The sequence below is a fragment of the Mustela putorius genome, unplaced genomic scaffold (assembly GCF_011764305.1).
Source record: "Mustela putorius furo isolate JIRA1106 unplaced genomic scaffold, ASM1176430v1.1 tig00000831_pilon_pilon_pilon, whole genome shotgun sequence".
In the NCBI taxonomy this organism is placed as follows: domain Eukaryota; kingdom Metazoa; phylum Chordata; class Mammalia; order Carnivora; family Mustelidae; genus Mustela; species Mustela putorius.
In genome coordinates, this window is record NW_025421490.1 from 6,520,905 (window position 1) to 6,538,517 (window position 17,613).

The 17,613-nt window shown below is 38.2% G+C and overlaps 1 long non-coding RNA gene across 1 annotated transcript; it reads right to left on the minus strand.

The window, feature by feature from the left end:
- Window positions 1-627: 627 nt before the first annotated feature.
- On the minus strand, window positions 628-16,855 carry LOC123393375. The gene is made up of 3 exons (XR_006608144.1): window positions 16,593-16,855; window positions 11,764-11,901; window positions 628-729 (listed from the first exon to the last, which is right to left on the minus strand). It is a non-coding gene; the product is annotated as an uncharacterized LOC123393375 (long non-coding RNA).
- Window positions 16,856-17,613: the final 758 nt, after the last annotated feature.

Genomic DNA, 17,613 nt, shown 5'->3' on the forward strand with positions numbered 1-17,613 from the left:
CCAAGCATTTGCCTTCAGCTCAGGTCATGATCCCAGGATACTGGGATGGAGTCCCTCATCGGGCTCCCTGCTCATGAAGAGCCTACTCCTCCCTCTGCCTCTCTCTCTCTCATGAATAAATAGATAAAATCTTAAAAAAAAATGAAAAAAATGATAATATGACTTGACTTAGCCCGGTTTTCTCTTTTCCCATGTGGTTTATTAAATGTCACAGTTAACCTCAGGCCTAAAAATAAGGATAAAATTTTTTTTTTTTAAAGATTTTATTTATTTATTTATTTTTCAGAGAGCGAACACATAAGCAGGCAGAGTGGCAGGCAGAGGTGGAAAGAGAAACAGGCTCCTGCTGAGCAAGGAGCCCGATGCAGGGCTCGATCCCAAGACACCGATATCATGACCTGAGCTGAAGGCAGCGGTTTAACTGATTGAGCCACCCAGGCATCCCAATAAGGATAAATTCTTAACGAAAATGAATTTTTGTTTCTTCATTTTATATCATTTTGGCTTAATTACAACAGAAATTGGGTTAAGTGCTACAAATGCATTAGCTCATTAACTTGGGGGATAGTGTTAGCTTAGTATTCTGTACTTGAGCTCTGTGTCAGAAGTCAGCATACTTACGGTGTCGGACACCAGGCTTCAATCTTTCCTGTCTTCCTCGGTCTCCATCATACCCTCTCTGACCCATCTTTGGTCAATTATCATCTTCCAGAATGTTTTCACCTGGAACTGGGAGTAGACGCATGCCATCACTTCTCAAATATATCCAGGTGTGGTTCACAGCCAAGTCCGAGAGAGACTAAGGCAAGTCTATCATCACGATCACAGGCGGTGTGCACGCGTCTGTTTGTAGGAGTCCAAGAATGCAAATAACCCTCACTTGGCAGAAACACATTCAACTCATTAAAGCTGGTGGAAACTACAAAAATTTCACCGAGTTCCAAAAATCATATAACCTCTCAGTTTGTTTTGAGGCATTTTTCCCCTAACATTGGTTAAATAGCTATCATTTTTAACATTTGCATTCCTCCACCCCCCCCCCCAGGGAGGATAGTACTATTGTAATTATACTACATTCTTCTGAGGTTCCATAACGAGCTATTATTTTGCTAATGGAATATTCAAGTAGTCTGTAGTAATTTATCAAATAGTCCTAAATCCCATTTTCTCAGTGTGAATCTTTTTGTTCACAGGTAAATTGATGTGTGGGGGGGTTATCCAGGCTTTTTTGTAATTCAAATTATCCATTTCACCTCCCTTCACAAAAAAAAAAAAGAAAATACATTCAATCTTAGAAGAGTTTTTAGAAATATTTAGAATTAAAACTGTCCAGACTTCATGTAAGTGGTATTTTTTGCATTTTAATTTGTTTTCTATTTTTTGCATTTTGATACCTAATTTTGAAAAAGCCTCCAAACTGAGCTTGGGGGGGCGCAGTCAAAAATGTAATTCAAGTTCTTTCACACTACAATCTGTTCTTTGTCTGTTTAACTGCTCGCAGGAGAGCAGTATTTTAAATGAGATCCAGTGACAGGAAACGATCTTAGCTCAAGCTCTCCCACTTCCCTTCAGTCTGAACGACAAGAATTTAAACTGGTGCTGTTCTCATGGATATGGCCACTACTCTTCAGCCCAGAACTCTTCAACGTATAATGACTCGTGCACATATTGATGAATATATAAGAGCCCTTGAGTGAGAAAACTACGCCAACAGACCCAAGCTTGAAGAAGGGTTTTTAACTATTTAGACAACAGTAACAACACAAGCAAACAAATGCAAACGACTTGTAAAATTAACGAAGCCGCTGACCTGAAGGGTGCCAGTTCTTGTCATGATGGTGAAATGGCTCCTACTGCTGGTTCTGTCTCCTCAAATCAACCTTACAAGTTTATTTTGTCATATTGTCACTATGGGAAAATGTCTCTGAGAAGCTAACAGAAATAAGTAACAGACAGCCCTGAAAAGGCTGAGGGATGTCTGAAATCGCTGCGTGTGGAAAGGGTCAGGGCTCGCATCCTTCCGCAAGATTTGTATCCTATGGACGTGCTCCAGACATGACGCTGGGAAGACAGAGTGGAGAAAAGCCTTTCAAATTTGGCACTTGTCTTTCCCCTATGTGGTCTGTGGACAACCTCATCTGCCCATTCACTGGAAGTCTGCTACAGCAGCTCAGATCACTAAAGCGGTGTCCCTGAGATATTGAGGCAGCACAGAGGCCCTGCCTGAGTGATGAATTGTCAAAAACAGGTGAAGGTTGACCAGCTGCCCTTGAGCATTCACTGTCCCCAACCCCTGACCCCTGCCTCCATATTCATTTGCGGATGAATGTCAACCTAGACAGACAGCCTCCTCCCATTGCTGTGTTACCATTAAAAATGAGCCATGAATCACCCACAGGATGCAACTCCTGTGAGTGACAGTTAACAGCCTGGAATGCATGAACTTCTGTGGTTCCTGGACACTGCCCCAGGGCTTACCCCCTCCTCTATTTTTAAATTCCCCACAATCGTGTAGACTGGAGTCTGGCCTTTGGCCTTTGCCCCAAACACATTTCCAGAAATTCAAGATCATCTTTTCTTTTTAGAGGTCCTGCTGAAACAGAGTATCTGATGCACCAGGAAAACAGGAACCAGAATAACTAGATGTCAAAACCTACCATTACCTAGAAGAGAAAGCACAGACCGGGCAACATACACCATCTTAAGCAAAATTATTGGAACTGACACATTAAGAATTTAAAACAGTATGATCAATATAGAGATATTAGACAGTTTTAGCCATATAAAAGAAGAAAAATGAACCACAACGAAATTCTAAGTGTGAATACGATGTATACAAATGTGGGCATTTTTCTCAGAATTAAAGAAACATGAAAAATCTTGTATTTAGAGAGACAACTGAGTACCAAATTGGGATGTTAATGAAAAACCCACACCTAGACAGAGTATAATTAAATTAAAGAATATAAAAGAGAAAGAGAAAAATCTGAATCCTACTAAATAAAAAGCAAAGGAAGGAACTAACACCTCAATTCAAACAACTTTAGAGGATATAATCAAATCAGAAAAGAACGCATCCAGAATATGACGGAAGAAATAGGGTTAAGTAGGATGAGTGGATATTGTGGCTAACAGTTATTGTTGGCAAAACTTGAGAGAGAATCTAAAGCAAATGAAGAGGTATTATACAATAACCCAGAACTAAAAGTTAACATGATTCAATTTGATGAGGTAGCGAACTTGAATAGTAAGACTGAATTAAGATGTTTGTCTTGTGAAGGAAAATGTCCCTTCAGAAAGTTACGTTCATCACTGGTTTTGTTAGAAGGAAAATATACACAATTCTTAAAACATGTATACCTCATATACATATAGATGTCTGTGTGTGTACATAATACAAATTTAAAAATTTGCTACAAGAATATAATCATGATTATTGGGTCTTTGGAGAGGACATTATCATAGTAACAAAAAAAATGCCATGTATACATTTTAAATAGCAAAACAAATCATTAAAAACATGAGTAGAGAAAAGAAAAATGTGACACTTATGTGAAAAATAAGTACCAGTATAATAGCAGTGTATTTATCTAGTAGTTATAGTTATCTATAAAAGCGACCTAAACATGAATCAAAAGGTATGGACTCTAATAATTCATGTGAAAAACACAAAGATTTAATAATACATTCTATAAAAAAAGATGTATCAAGCAAATATGAATCAAAAGAGAACTGACATAGTAATCTTATTACCTGAAAAATATAATTTGATGTCAAGAGGGATGTTATCAACCCATAAAAGAAACACTAGAATAAGAGGATATATTTATCACAAGCCACAACTATTCATTTGCATATTGTCTGTGGTAGCTTCTCACAACACTGGCACAAATGTATAGTTGTGACACATCAAATGACTTGCAAATCCTAATGTATTTTCTCTCTGGTCTTTCACAGAAAAAGTATCAACTCTTGATATATACAGCTGAGTACTCCACAGAGAGAAAGAGAGTGGAGCAAAAATAAGATCTTAAGAGAACCAGAAATACACAAATGACAGAATTGGTAAAGAAGAGCATTAAAAAAGCTATTATGTCTGTATGCCATATGTTCAAGAAATTAGAGGAAGGAGTGAATATTTAAAATGGAGACATAGAAGATAAACTTTTTTTTGAAAATTTTTTTATTCATTTGAGAGAGAGAGAGAGAACATGAGACAGCATATGTGAGAGAGAGAGAAAATACAAGCAGGGGGAGGGGCAGAGAGAGAAGCAGACTCCCCATTGAGCAGGGAGTCCATTGCAGGACTTGATTCCAGAGCCCTGGGATCATGACCTGAACTGAAAGTAGATGCTTAACCCACTGAGCCACACAGACACCCCAGAAGATAGACTTTTAAAAAACTAAATTGAACTACCATATCTGAGATGAAAAAAATCACTGGGTAGGATTCATGGCTGATTAGACATTGCAGAAGAAGAGATTATGAAGACATCAATAAAAAGTAATTTTTTTTAATGTAGAAGATTAAAGGCTAAAGAAATATGGGTATAACAACAGTGAGCACTGGGAAAAATAAACATGATTGGAGCTGCTGAAAGACCGAGTACAGAAAATATTTGAAAAAAACAACAGACATAATTTTTCTGAATTTGCTGAAAAGCCTATATCCCAAGATCCAAAAACCTCAATAAGCCTCAAGTGCAAGTGACATGAAAAAGGCTTTGCCAAGTCACATCAGAATCAAACTTCTTAAAATCAGGGATTAAGGAAATCTTAAAAGCAGCCAGAGGTAGAATAAAGTACATTTCATATAAAAGAACAACACGTCACAGCAAATTTCTCATTAGATGTAATGTGAGAACCAGAAGTACTAAAAGAAAAACTATCAACCTACAATTATTTACCCATTGACAATATCTTTCAAAAACAAATACTGAATAAAGACTATTCAAATATACAAAACCTGTGGGCAATAAAGAGCTTTGGGAATAATAACTATGTAGCTACATGTAAAGCTTTGTAAGAAAATTATTTAAATAGTTTTTAAAAGGATTTGCTATTTAAAGCAAAATTAATAACTGTGCAATATGATTTGTAACATATGTCAAAGCAAAATATTTAGTTACAATAGCTCAAAAGCTCAGAGGGAACAATGGAAATAGATCATTTTATGTTTCTTAGAGTATACATGAATTTGTATCATATCACTTAAAGGTGGACTCTTATGGTTAAGGATATATACCTACAGACCCTAGAGTAAACACTAAAATAAATGCTCCATCCAACAAAAGAGATAATATAAAATCATAAATAATACTCAAAAAGAAGGCAGAAGAGAAAAAAAAAAAAGGAGAATGGAACAAATAGAAATCAAATGGTAAGACAATAGAATGTCAATAATCACATCAAATCTAAATGATCTAGACCCCAGTTAACAGAGAGGGACTGTATTATATAAATTTATATAATTGAAATAATACACATGCAGAGAGAGAGAGAGAGGACACAAAATACATTTATAGGTTGCCTAAAAGAAATCCATTCTATAAGGAAAAAAGTTAAAAGCAAAAAGATAGGAAAAGCTGTGATACACATGAAATGTATGAAAATAAATGATCAATATATGAAAATGTTTTTCTCTTATACAGGAGCAATACTGTATAAGAGAAAAACATTATATGCTGAGAAAAACATCTTATACTGGCTAGAAATGGAACCTGTTTGCTTATGTTATAGCTCTGTTCTGTATGAACTGCCTACCTGGAATTAGTTTAGAGGCCATATATTTGCCTGCTAATGTGTTTTTCTTGGCTTGTAACAGAAAAATGTGAATTTGTTGATGACCTTAAAAATCTGGAGACTTCACATAAAAATTCATAGTCCTAGCTTTTCACAAAAGGCTAGAATGATTGGCAGCCCTGGATAGCATTCTCACCTAGTGACACAGAACCAGAGTCCAGTGGCTACCACAGCCCTTCATCAGAACCTGCTGTCTTCAATTAGCTCTACTTACATGCACTACTTCACTTGCTTGCATGACCTGTCTGACTTCTATCAGTAATTCAACAATTGAGAATGTGAGCCCTGACATTGCTTGACTGGTTTCTAGAATTTTGTGTTATTGGAAAAAACAAAACAAAACAAAACAGAAAACAAAAATCCTGTGATACAATTCTGGTTTTTGTGGTTTGGTTTGTTGTAACTTCTTTAACGCTTTTCCTGGATTCAGATTTCTCTAAAAGTTGAAACCGCAAGTATACAAGAAAGAAAGCAAAACTGTATAGATCTAGGTCTAATGGTTTTTCTCCATTTACTTGTCTGGAACCTAATTTGTTTTACATACTGAAGTATTGACTTAGTAAGTTTGGCTTCCATTATAATTTATTACTTTTATGTCTTTATGATGATAAGCATATGTTGATGATGTTTCTCTGACTTTAATATCTATCATTTTTTCTATCACTGTTTCTGAGGTAGGAAAGACATTGCCTACAATGCAGTGGCCAAGAAAGAATTCTTGAGAAATCTTTGGTGCAAAAAGGTGATTTTATTAAAGCACAGGGACAGGACCCATGGGCAGAGAGAGTAGCACTAGGGTCATGAGGAGTGACCCATTTTATACTTTCAAGTTGAGAGGGGGTCAGGGAGAGCATAGGTGTCCAAGGAATTTTGGAAGCAAGGTTTCTAGGACCTTGAGGGAGCTGGCTATCATTGGGAAAAGATCATTTATTACTGTCTAATAAAACCTTAGTCATGAGACCCGTCAGATGTATATCGGTGGGTCATATGCTTGGGGGATGATTGCCAACATATATCTTTAGGGGGTCGAGATAAGGGAAGTTTCCAAAGTAATTTTTATAAGTTAAAGTAGATTTACAGGACCCTAGGGGTTGGGCTGAGATTGGCTCTTGCCTTTAGCAGAGTATTAACATCATTGCAACTGGATTCCTAGAGCAATGTCACTCTTCCTGTTTCAAGGACTCGTCAATTTGCTGTAGGTAGTAAGGAAATTTAGTAATTTTACTTCTGCCTTTGTTTCCCACATCAGTTTCCATTTCCTTGTTCTTTTTTTTTTTTTTTTTCTTCTGGGTTCTAAGACACTTAAGATTTTATTCCTTATTAAAAGCTCAATTTTCCATAATGTTGATACAGTTTATTACTTCTAATAATTTTAATTATGTAATTACATTTTAGTTTTTGAACATATTAAAAATATTTATTGAGCACTTAACTATATGCCAAACAGCATTTAAAGATTTTGGATATATTATTTCAATGATTTTTTTCCAAAAATCTTATTAAAAAAGGTACTATTATTATCCCTTATAAAGGCAAAAATAATGAGGCTTTCAGAGATTAAGTAACTTTTCTGAAATAAAAGAGGTAGAAAAGAGTGGAACCAGGATATGTAATTAGGCTTTTTCTTTTTTTAAATCCAAAGCCCATGCTCTTATTTAATGAGCTGCATGGCAAGATTTCTTTATCTCTAAATGGTGAAATAAATATTCCAACATCTGGGTCTAAAAGGTTAGCCACACCCATGTTGGCCTCAGTAATGTTTCACTCCCTAGGACTATTGGGCAAAGGTGCATTCATTCAAGACTCAAGTGGAGCCAAAGGGGAGAAGAGTGTGTTGGGATCCCACATGGAGGAGCTTTCACAAAACAGAAAGGTGCACCTGTGCCTCCATGAGGTGGTGTAGATGGAAAATCCCCCACCTGGGTAGGAACCCACCTGGCTTGGTCATTCTGCCTCCAGCCTCAAGCTTTCCCTCCTTGACTCCCCACCTGACATTTCTGACCACCCTTCAAGTTTTCACTGCTGTCCAAACTGTTCTCTCTTTTCCTGTTTTCATGAGCATTGTAATGGAAGGCAGCAGAGGGAGAGATGGGAACTGCAGACCGCCAACAAGGTTGCCAGAATGCCCTCTTTTCATATTTAAAGAAGATGAATGTAGGGTGCCTGTGTGTCATGATCCCAGGGTCCTGGGATGGAGTTCCACATCCTGCTCCCTGCTCCACAGGAAGCCTGCTTCTCCCTCTCCTACTCCCCTTGCTTGTGTTCCCTCTCCCACTGTCTCTCTCTCTATGTCAAATAAATAAATAAAATCTTAAAAAAAAAATAAGATGAAGCTAGTAGTGGTGTTTGCCTTTTTGTGCCTAAAATCCAGTGTGTGCCAACAGTCACACACAAGGATGAAGTACCCTTCGACTGTAACTTCAGCTGGTCTTTGAAGAGCCAATTTCTGTTTACTACTACAATCTTTCCCATTTTCTTATCAGTAGTATTGTACAGGAAAAGGTATATATAAATTTTATAAATTACCTATATTATATCAAGATACTATTTGTATTTTTTCCTCAAAAATATTCATTTTTTTAAAGATTTTATTTTTGTTTGAGAGAGAGACAGAGAGGGGGTGCATGCGTGAGCACAAGCAGGGGGGAAGGGCTGGGAGGGAAGCAGACTCCCGGCTGAGCAGGGAGACAGAGGCAGAACTCAGTCCCAGGACCCTGGGATCACAACCTGAGCCGGAGACAGACATTTATCTAACTGACCGAGGCACCCAGATGCCCCAATATTCACGTCTTTTTCAACATCTTTAAGACCAAGTATAATTCTGATGTGATAACTTTAACTACTATCACGGTCAAGATTTGAATATGTCCCACCTTCCAAATTCTGTTTCGTGTCCCTAATGCCTGTGAGTTTAATGACCAGCCTTTGTGGAAGGGACAATAACTCCATTATACAATCTGTTGAAAACCCATTCTCCTGTGGTCTAGTTCTTTCATTACATGACTTAGGGAGGGTGGAACAAGTAGGAACAGAAGAACAGAGTGTGAAATTTCGGCAACAACTGTGGGCCAAAGCTTGAAATTAAAATTCCAACTAAAGCTTGTTTTAAGAAAACAAAAACAAACTGAACCAAGAATGGGATTTTGTGCATGTGTGTGTGTGTGTGTGTGTGTGCTGGTGTATGTGTGTATGTGTGCATTCACTGTGGCCCACGAACGTTCTGTGAGTTAGCTCATCGGCCATGACCGCAGTATTTTTTAGGGGAAGAATGGGGTATTGTTAGCATGACCTCATCTATCCTCAAGGAGCAAGAGGTGGTTTACGTGCAAAGGCTTTGAACAATAATAATTCTAAAGAGAGGAAGTGTTGCCCAGTGCTTAGAGTCAGCTGCTTGGATTCTATTTCTGGGTCCATCAGCGTTTTGAAGGAGGTTTTAGACAGGTCACATTTTCTTAGGACTACTGTTTCTATATCTGTCTTTGATTGGCATACCAACAGTTTCCATTTTATTACTTCAAGGCTATTTTGTGAGTTTTAAAAGGCTTAGGTAGAGTAATCTGCAAAAATGTTTTAGAGTCACTGGAGAGCCTCCAAACAAAGGAGGAAGTGTTACTTCTCTGGAGAAAATGTAATATCTTTTCATAGCAAGTGTTGTGTGGTCTTTCGTTCCTTTTTTTTTTTTTTTTTTTTTTTTTTAAGTGGAAAGGCTCAGCAGTGCCAAGTAAATTCCATAAACTTTCTTTCCAAAATTGCCACTTAGCAGCACCTTACCAGAAGCTGTAGGCATTTTACATGACCTCATTATTATAGATGCTTTGTAGCAAATACATTTTCTTATTTTCTTACTATGTTTCAAAGGGGAAAAATAACTGGGGGGGGGGGGGGCGGTGGGGAAGAAATTTGGGAAATATTCCTGGAGCAATATTTGTCACATATTTTGGAAATGTACTTGTGAGAACAAGCCTACTCTTTCTTATAAGATGCCCTGGGCAGGTAAGTGAGGAGAAGCCAGTGATTACATTGTTTATCTGACTGGCACCAAAGAGGAAGTGTAGGTGCTTGAGACTTAGCTATAGGGAAATCAATGGAGCTGATGGGTTCGCCAGTATCTAGAAGCCGAGTATTCACGTTCATCTGTCAATTCATATGAAAAACCTAAATCCAAAACGGGGTCAACATTTTAAGGAGCACGTTTACCTAAGTAGTTCCACGAAAACTGCGAGGCAGATGAAAGCATCCGTCCTTTCAAGATGAGAAAACTCACATGCAGGCTTCCTAACAGATCTGTCCACGGTTTCCCAGGCAGAGCACTAGTACCCTAGCCCAATGTTCTGATTCTTCTGAAAAAAACAACTAATGCTCTACCCTTGATTCACAGCGAGGGAACAGAGGGGGGCAGTTTTCACACATTTCGTGTTCCCTACCCAGCTCCTCTGCAAATATGGATAAGCAATGTCCCACCAGTTGAGAATCCCTGACCAGTCAGCCGTCGTGATGCCCAGCTTCCCTCCAGGTATTAGAACAGAACCGAACTCGTCAACCACAGAATATGGCTTTTATGTGGACGTTTTCCTTTTCTTTCTATGTCAATGATGCAACTATATCATGAACATGAAATACTTATCTTCATTTTCTAAAGCATGATTTTTTTTTTTTTTTTTAGTGTTCCCAGATCCTTATGAAAACGATTAGCCCCACTGGAGAGTTGAAATCTGGCTGCTGTTTTTATGCCCTGATAATATCCCCAGCCGTCTTCCACTGCCTGCACCTAAAACTGACATTCCCCAGACCTCCGTCCCTTCACGGCTGGGGCCCGGGTTTTTTTACTAATGCACATTTTAACTGAAAACACATGATGCTGGAGAGATTAAAACCTTTCTAAAACATAACCAAGACCCATTTCATACTTGATTTTCCTCTGGACCTTATTCCAATGAGATTTTCACGAGGCTGCAAATGTTGAACTTCACACTGGCATCTATGTTTTGGTATGAACTTGGAGAGAGAAATAAAAGGGGCTCCTTTTCTCATGAAAACCTCCTCTCAGCCTTCAGAGAAAGAAATGGGGAACGTTTCAAGAGGGACATACCTTAATTTTGTTGCAAATCCTTTTCTGCCTTCCAGACTTCAATATCAATATGTCACACTAAATTATTTCATTAAGTACTTCGTCTCCTCTGTAACCTGCTTGTCTTTGAGGACAAACTTTAGATCTGCCATGGACACGTCTGCAATATTTCCACTCAAAGGACATCGGCGGACTCTCACCCAGAAAGCTGGTGTGCATTCTTTTCTTCTCCCCTTCATAAATATATATTGCAATTGCCACTGTTATTAAAAAAAATTATCCTTTGGTCCTTAGTGGTCTACCGTGCTCTACTCTCCCTTCATTCTTAAGCTGACCTTGCTCCCTCAGAAAGACAAGAAGACAACCTTAAGTGACAACGAGACAAATTTCATTTTGTTGGGAACTGCCTTTTCAATTATTTCTCTCTTCTCGATTTCTCCGTGCTGGCCCCGTCCAAGCTGTTAACTTTGACAGGGGTCTCTAACCTCTAAATTAAAATATGCAAATTGTTATGCTTCCTGCACCAGGACCAGTAAAGCCTATGCATTGTAATTGCAAAGGATCGCTCAGTTCCGTTTGGCACCAGAAGAATATAGTTACCTACTTCTGCCATTTCCTGTTATGAGAAAAATAATACCCTGCAGACGGGATACATTAGAAGCAATACATTTATGCATCAGTATATTTCTATTTTAAAAATGAAAGATTATTCTCTGTGACCCACATTCTGCCACAAGGAAAATATGTCCAAATATATCCAAAGACTTTCAAAGACTTAGTGGATATATTTTAAATGTTTCAATACTGACACCTCGTCTACCTTAATCGGAGACCTAACTATGCTTTTAAGTACTTAATTTTTATTTAATAGACTTGAAATGCAGAACACTTACCGCAGGTGGAGTTTTCTATACATTCCTCTCCTGGAACATTCTTGGAACTGGGAATACTTCTCTAGTCACTTGATCAATCAAGTCCTGTTCCAGGCCAATGAGCAAATCATTTTCAAGGCTATCCTACATACTGTTTGCCTGTATGGACAGATACAGCATTTTCCTAATATATTTTAAAAGTTCTGTTTCTCAGTCCTATAATAAAATCAGCTTTATAAATATCCACTGTGATGACAAATAGTATTTACAAAAATTTCTTAAGGCCTATCTCTACGAGGCTGTTATGTTTGCTATAATTCTCAAAAATTTCTAAGTGATCCTGAAACATTTCCTGAGCCTTGTGATTCTTTTCAAGTTGTCTTGGGATTTGGGGGGTGAAGCTTATTTGGAAGCCACTGAATGGGAACCAGCTATGTACAGAAGAAATAGCAATAAAAAATAAAACTGTTGGAAAATCCAAAAGTTATTTATTGCTTTGGGATACGTTTGATATTTTCTATTTACTTTTTCCATCAAAATTTGATTGTGTCAGATTGGCTTAAAGTGAAAATTTTAATACTTAAACATTTGTTGAAAGGAAGAAAACCTATCAAGTAATCAGAAGAAACCCATCTTGAGTTTAAAATTTTACACATTTTGAGTTTACAATTCTAATGCAAACATCTTCAGATGAAGACATCAAATGTCAAGTCTTGTCTCTGTTGGTGAAGAGTAGTAATATAGGCACAGGGTAAATAACTGATCTATCCCTTATTTTCCAAATCAGTTAAATTCTACATTCCATGTCAGTGAACTTTAGGGTTGAGGGGACTTTGATCACCTCATCTACCCCCTTGGTTTAGAGGGTAACAGGATAAATTATGTGACATAGCACACCATGAGTTTCTAGAAAGGCAGGTTGAGAATCTAAGTCGTTTGTTCTTTCTTTGAACACTGCACTGAGGAGTGACAGGGCTGGAGAAACCATTGGAGGCCATGTGAAAATGGCAGTCGTGGAGGGGATAAGACAATCATTGACTCTTAACCCAGTCCAAGGTCATTTGAAAATGGGCAGGGGTCTCACCAATCTTCTCTCAGTTCCTGAATGCTGTGGCGTTAGGACCTAGCTCTAGTACCAATTCTTTGTTCTCATTGAGTTGGTCTTCCTCTCGAAGAGATTGTAAAAAGCCATCCCACAGTTACTGTGCTTGTTTCACAAGATAGCAAGCGGTTGTTAGATTTGAACGAGAAGGGAAGAAGCCAAAAGGCCCAATTTTGTTTTGTTTTCTTCCCCCAGCAATATGCTTAGATATTTGGGTCTACCATGATGTGGCAGTTTTCCTTGTGTTTCCCTCTTCTGCTGAGAACATGTGGTCATTTGACCATAGTATACTAAGGCAACTGGAGAAGTATTCAGCAGAGACAGGGTTCCTGAATCCCAGATGACTGGGAGACCCAAGTTTTTACATGTAAACGCAACACACACTTGCCTCTGTGTATGTTTTTTTGTGTGTACATGCCTGTACCCATGTGTTTAATGTTTGTAAAGCAAGGAATTTGGCAAGATCCTAAATTTTGTTTAAAAGTAGTAACAACAACAACAATGACAGAAAAGATCAATGGCTGCAGATATAACATAGCAAAGTTTACAAATTCAGAATGAAAACAAACTCAGAGGAAATTATGTATTTCTTTACCACTGAAATAGTTTCAGAGGCATGAAGGATGGTTAAACATGCTAGAAAACAATGTCTCATGTCAGGCAGACAGAAGGTAATGTCCTACCAGGATACACCCAATTTTAGGAAAACTAGCCCTTGTATATATGTCTATGTGTGCTAATATCTAAAATTGGTTTCTAGAGATCAAAGTACTGAATAAGAAAAGGGACATGTATGCTGGAGTTTTGTTTTGTTATGTTTTTTTTTTTTTCCGTGTGTGTGAGGGGTCTAAGAGAAAATGATTAAGTTTTTACAAACTAAAATAAAAATGTGGAAGAGAGTTTTCCCTGATCTCTTAGATATTACTGAAGAATATCAGTTCTGTGATTATAACGCCCTGGTTCTGGGCCCCCTTGTTAAACTTTCCTTGCTTATTGGGGGCATATAGAAAAAAATGTATCATTACAAATCATCCTTTATAACTCTGAATGTCTGAGATTATTAAATAGATTCTAAAATAAATGATTTTTTTCTCTTGGTTTTATCTTTTCTCACTGTTTTTTAATTTTCCCCAACGCCCACTCTAATCTTACATTCCATCTTTACAAACTAATAGAGTTCTGGTGGCATCAAGATAGCAACAAAGGTCATTCCTGACTTCAGTCCCCCTCATGAGAAGATGAACTAACAACTATTCATAGACCAGATACCATTGGGAAAATCCTAGAACAGAGGGGATGAGGCTGAGCCCTTCCTTGAATCACAGAGACAAGGAAGAAGTACATCAGAGGGGCGAGAGAACCAGCCATATTCTGACCGAGTGGCCCCTTCCCAAGGTTGGCATTATGTCACACCAAGAGCCGTGCCCCTGACCCCAAGTCTATGCTTCCCACAGTAGGAAAAAGAGAGTCCAAGGTGGACATCCAGCTCCCCCAGCACTGTCGTTCCTGGGAAGCCCATTCGGGTCTCACTCCTCAGGAACTGCAGGGGGAATGTGAGGCTTGACTACAGAAGGTCAGACTATGATGGAGAAGAAGGATAGGGCTTAAAGCCACCAGCACTTGGGTTTTGGCAGACGACATTTCTATTCAATGTCGTCTGCCAAACTAATACTCCTAACTAGCAGACTGTAATACCTCAACATTGGACAAATCAACCAAAAAGAGAATCAATAAGGAAACAGTACATTTAAATAACACTAGAGACCAGATGGCCTAACGGATAGATATGAACATTCTATCCAACAATAGCGGAGTGTGCATACTTCTCTAGTGCACCTGGAACATTCTTCAGGTCAGATCATAAGTTAGGCCACAAAACAAGTCTTATTAAATTAAGAATATTGAACTCATGGCAAGAAAACTTTTTCTAAGGGCACCTGGGTGGCTCAGTCGTTAAATATCTGCTTTCAGCCAAGGTCATGATCCCAGGTCCTGGGATCGAGGCCTGCATCGAGCTCCCTGCTCAGCAGGAAGCCTGCTTCTCCCTCTCCCACATCCTGTGCTTGTGTTCCCTCTGTTGCAGTCTCTCTCTCTGTCAAATAAATAAATAAAAATTAAAAAAAAAAAAGAAAAGAAAAAAGAAGACCTTTACTATATCTAGTATCTAGTACGATACTAGAAATCAATAATAGGAAGAAAAATAGAAAACTCACAGATACATGGAAATTAAACACCATGCTCCTGAACAGCCAATGGATCAAGCAAGAGATTACAAAGAAAATAAAAAAGTATCTTGAGACAAATGAAAATGGAAATACAATATGCCAGAACTTATGGGATGCAGCAAAAGCAGCAGAAAGAGGGTGGTGCATAGCTCTACGTGCACACATCCAGAACACAGAAAGACCTCAAGTAATCAACCTAACATTGCATGTAAAGGGCCCAGAAAAAGAAGAACAAACTAAGCCCAAAGTTAGAAGAAGGAAAAGAATACAATAACGCAGGAATAAATGAAATTGAGAATAGGAAAACAATAGAAAACTTAGATTTGGTTCTTTGGAAGGAAAACAAAACCAAACCAAAATTGAAAAAACTGTAGCTAGACTGACTATAGATAAATAAATGATAAATAAATAATGAGAGAGATGACCCAAATTAATAAAATTAATTACAACTTTACAACTGTACACTTTACAACTGATACCACAGGAATACAAAGGGTCATAAAAGATTTAAACCACTCCACAGCAACAAACTAGGCAACCTAGAGGAAATGGAGAAGTTCCTGGAAATACACATCCTACCAAGTCTGAAATAGGAAGGAATCGAAAATCTAAACAGACCAGTAGTAATCAATGAGACTGAAAACCTCCCCCTAAAGCAAAGCACTGTGCCATAGGGCTTCACGGGTGAATTTTACCAAACATTTCAAAAACATAATGAATGCCAGTTCTTCTCAAACTTTTCAGACAATTAAAGAGGAGGGCCCACTCCCGAAGTCATTTTCTCAAAGCCAGATAAGGAAAGTACGAGAAAGGACCACTACCAGCCAATAGCTCTGATGAACACGGGCGTGAACATTCTGTACAAAATACTAGCAAACCAAGTTCAGCAGTATAGGATATGAGAATTAGGGGAGAAGAGCGATCGAGATTTGTGGACTCCTGCTAAGATGCTCATGTTTAGAAAAATCTCTTCGAAGGAAAAATATCACTATTGTTGTGCGTAAAAGTTCTATCAATATTTTGGTAAATATAAGCCTTATAGTACTTTGTTGGCCTTATTCAGTCCCATAGGGATGTCATCAAACATTACTATTATCAAATATTAGCTTGATAATGCCTGAGATTTCACAGGAACTTTCTGGTGAGAGTTCCGCCAAGAGCAAGATGCTGTGATAGTAAGCTCAGGTGTGGGCGGGGGGGGGGGGCACGGAAAGGGTTCCACCGAAAGCAGGGAGGAAAGGCACACAGTCTGACCATTTAGTTTGGGGTATACTGATCTTGCAAAAATATTAGGAAGGGTTGGTTTTGAGGGGTGTCATTTTAAAAATAATTTACCAGTAGGGTATGTGTGTACACAGTAGGAAATTGTGTGGCTAATATTTTACCCTAAGAAAAATGAAGCCAATAAAGTCCTCTCCAAAATTCAGTTAATATTAGACCTTCAAAAGAGGCTGTCTGATTCAACCAATGGGCAAAGCAGGCATAATTAAGAGACCTCAAGATGCAGGGTCTTTTATATTTACCTTTTATTGGAGTTTATTTCTCTCTGACATACGAGCAGTAGGTACGTTGAGTGGTTTCTTATTGGAGGATCTCCCGCACAGTGGAAAGGAGAAATGGGAAGGATCCATCCCTCCAGAAGGCATCTTGTCCCTTCTGCTGGATCGTGACCAGGATTTAGTCACTCCAAACTTAGGAGAAGCTAGAAAATAACAGTTCTTATCTGGCTGTGCATTCAGGGGAAACTGAGAAGCTCCCGTATTAGGTAAAGAAGAAGGGAAACCAATAGACAACCAATAGACAACAGTTTCTGCCATTTTACATTCAATTGATTTCAATGGAACAAATGAACGCCATTTGCATGACATTCATTTCAAATCCAGAACAGGAATCCTGGGTGAATTCCCCACTGAATCAGAATAATGTTTTTAAGCTAGTATTATACAGTTATAAAGCATATTCGCATTAAGTATCATTTATAGGAGAAAGTAACTCACAAATATTCCTTTTCTGATTACTGATATTTATTTTCTCCTTTCTGCAGGATGACTTAATGTGGCTCTGTAAAACATGTCTGTGGTAAAGGACAAAGAAAAACACACACACCGAGGCTGGTCTAAAATATTAAGGGATCACCCCATGCATATCTATTCTGAAATATATAGTAAGGAAAAGAAACCAATATTTTATCACCTGCTCCTATCCATGGAGTGTCTCCCCAATTCTCTTTTTACTTTTCCAGGCCAACTGACATGTTCTTGCTAAGACGGCTTGGTACACCCTTATTTTGCCACCAACTGAAGGAGAATGTCAACTCCAGCCAGTATCTCCCATCTCTGTCTACTTTCTGCAACATCTATCAGGGCTGTGGTTACCTAATTAGTTCAGAGCAACGGTACTAATAATTAAATAACACGTGCAAGCCTCTTCAAGAAGAGTAGCAGGAAGTGATTTTGTTTTTCCTCCACCAAACCTTGTTTAAATTAGCTCTGTTCATTTTCTAGTGCGTTTGCTGGCCTTAACTGAAATTCAGTTTACTATATC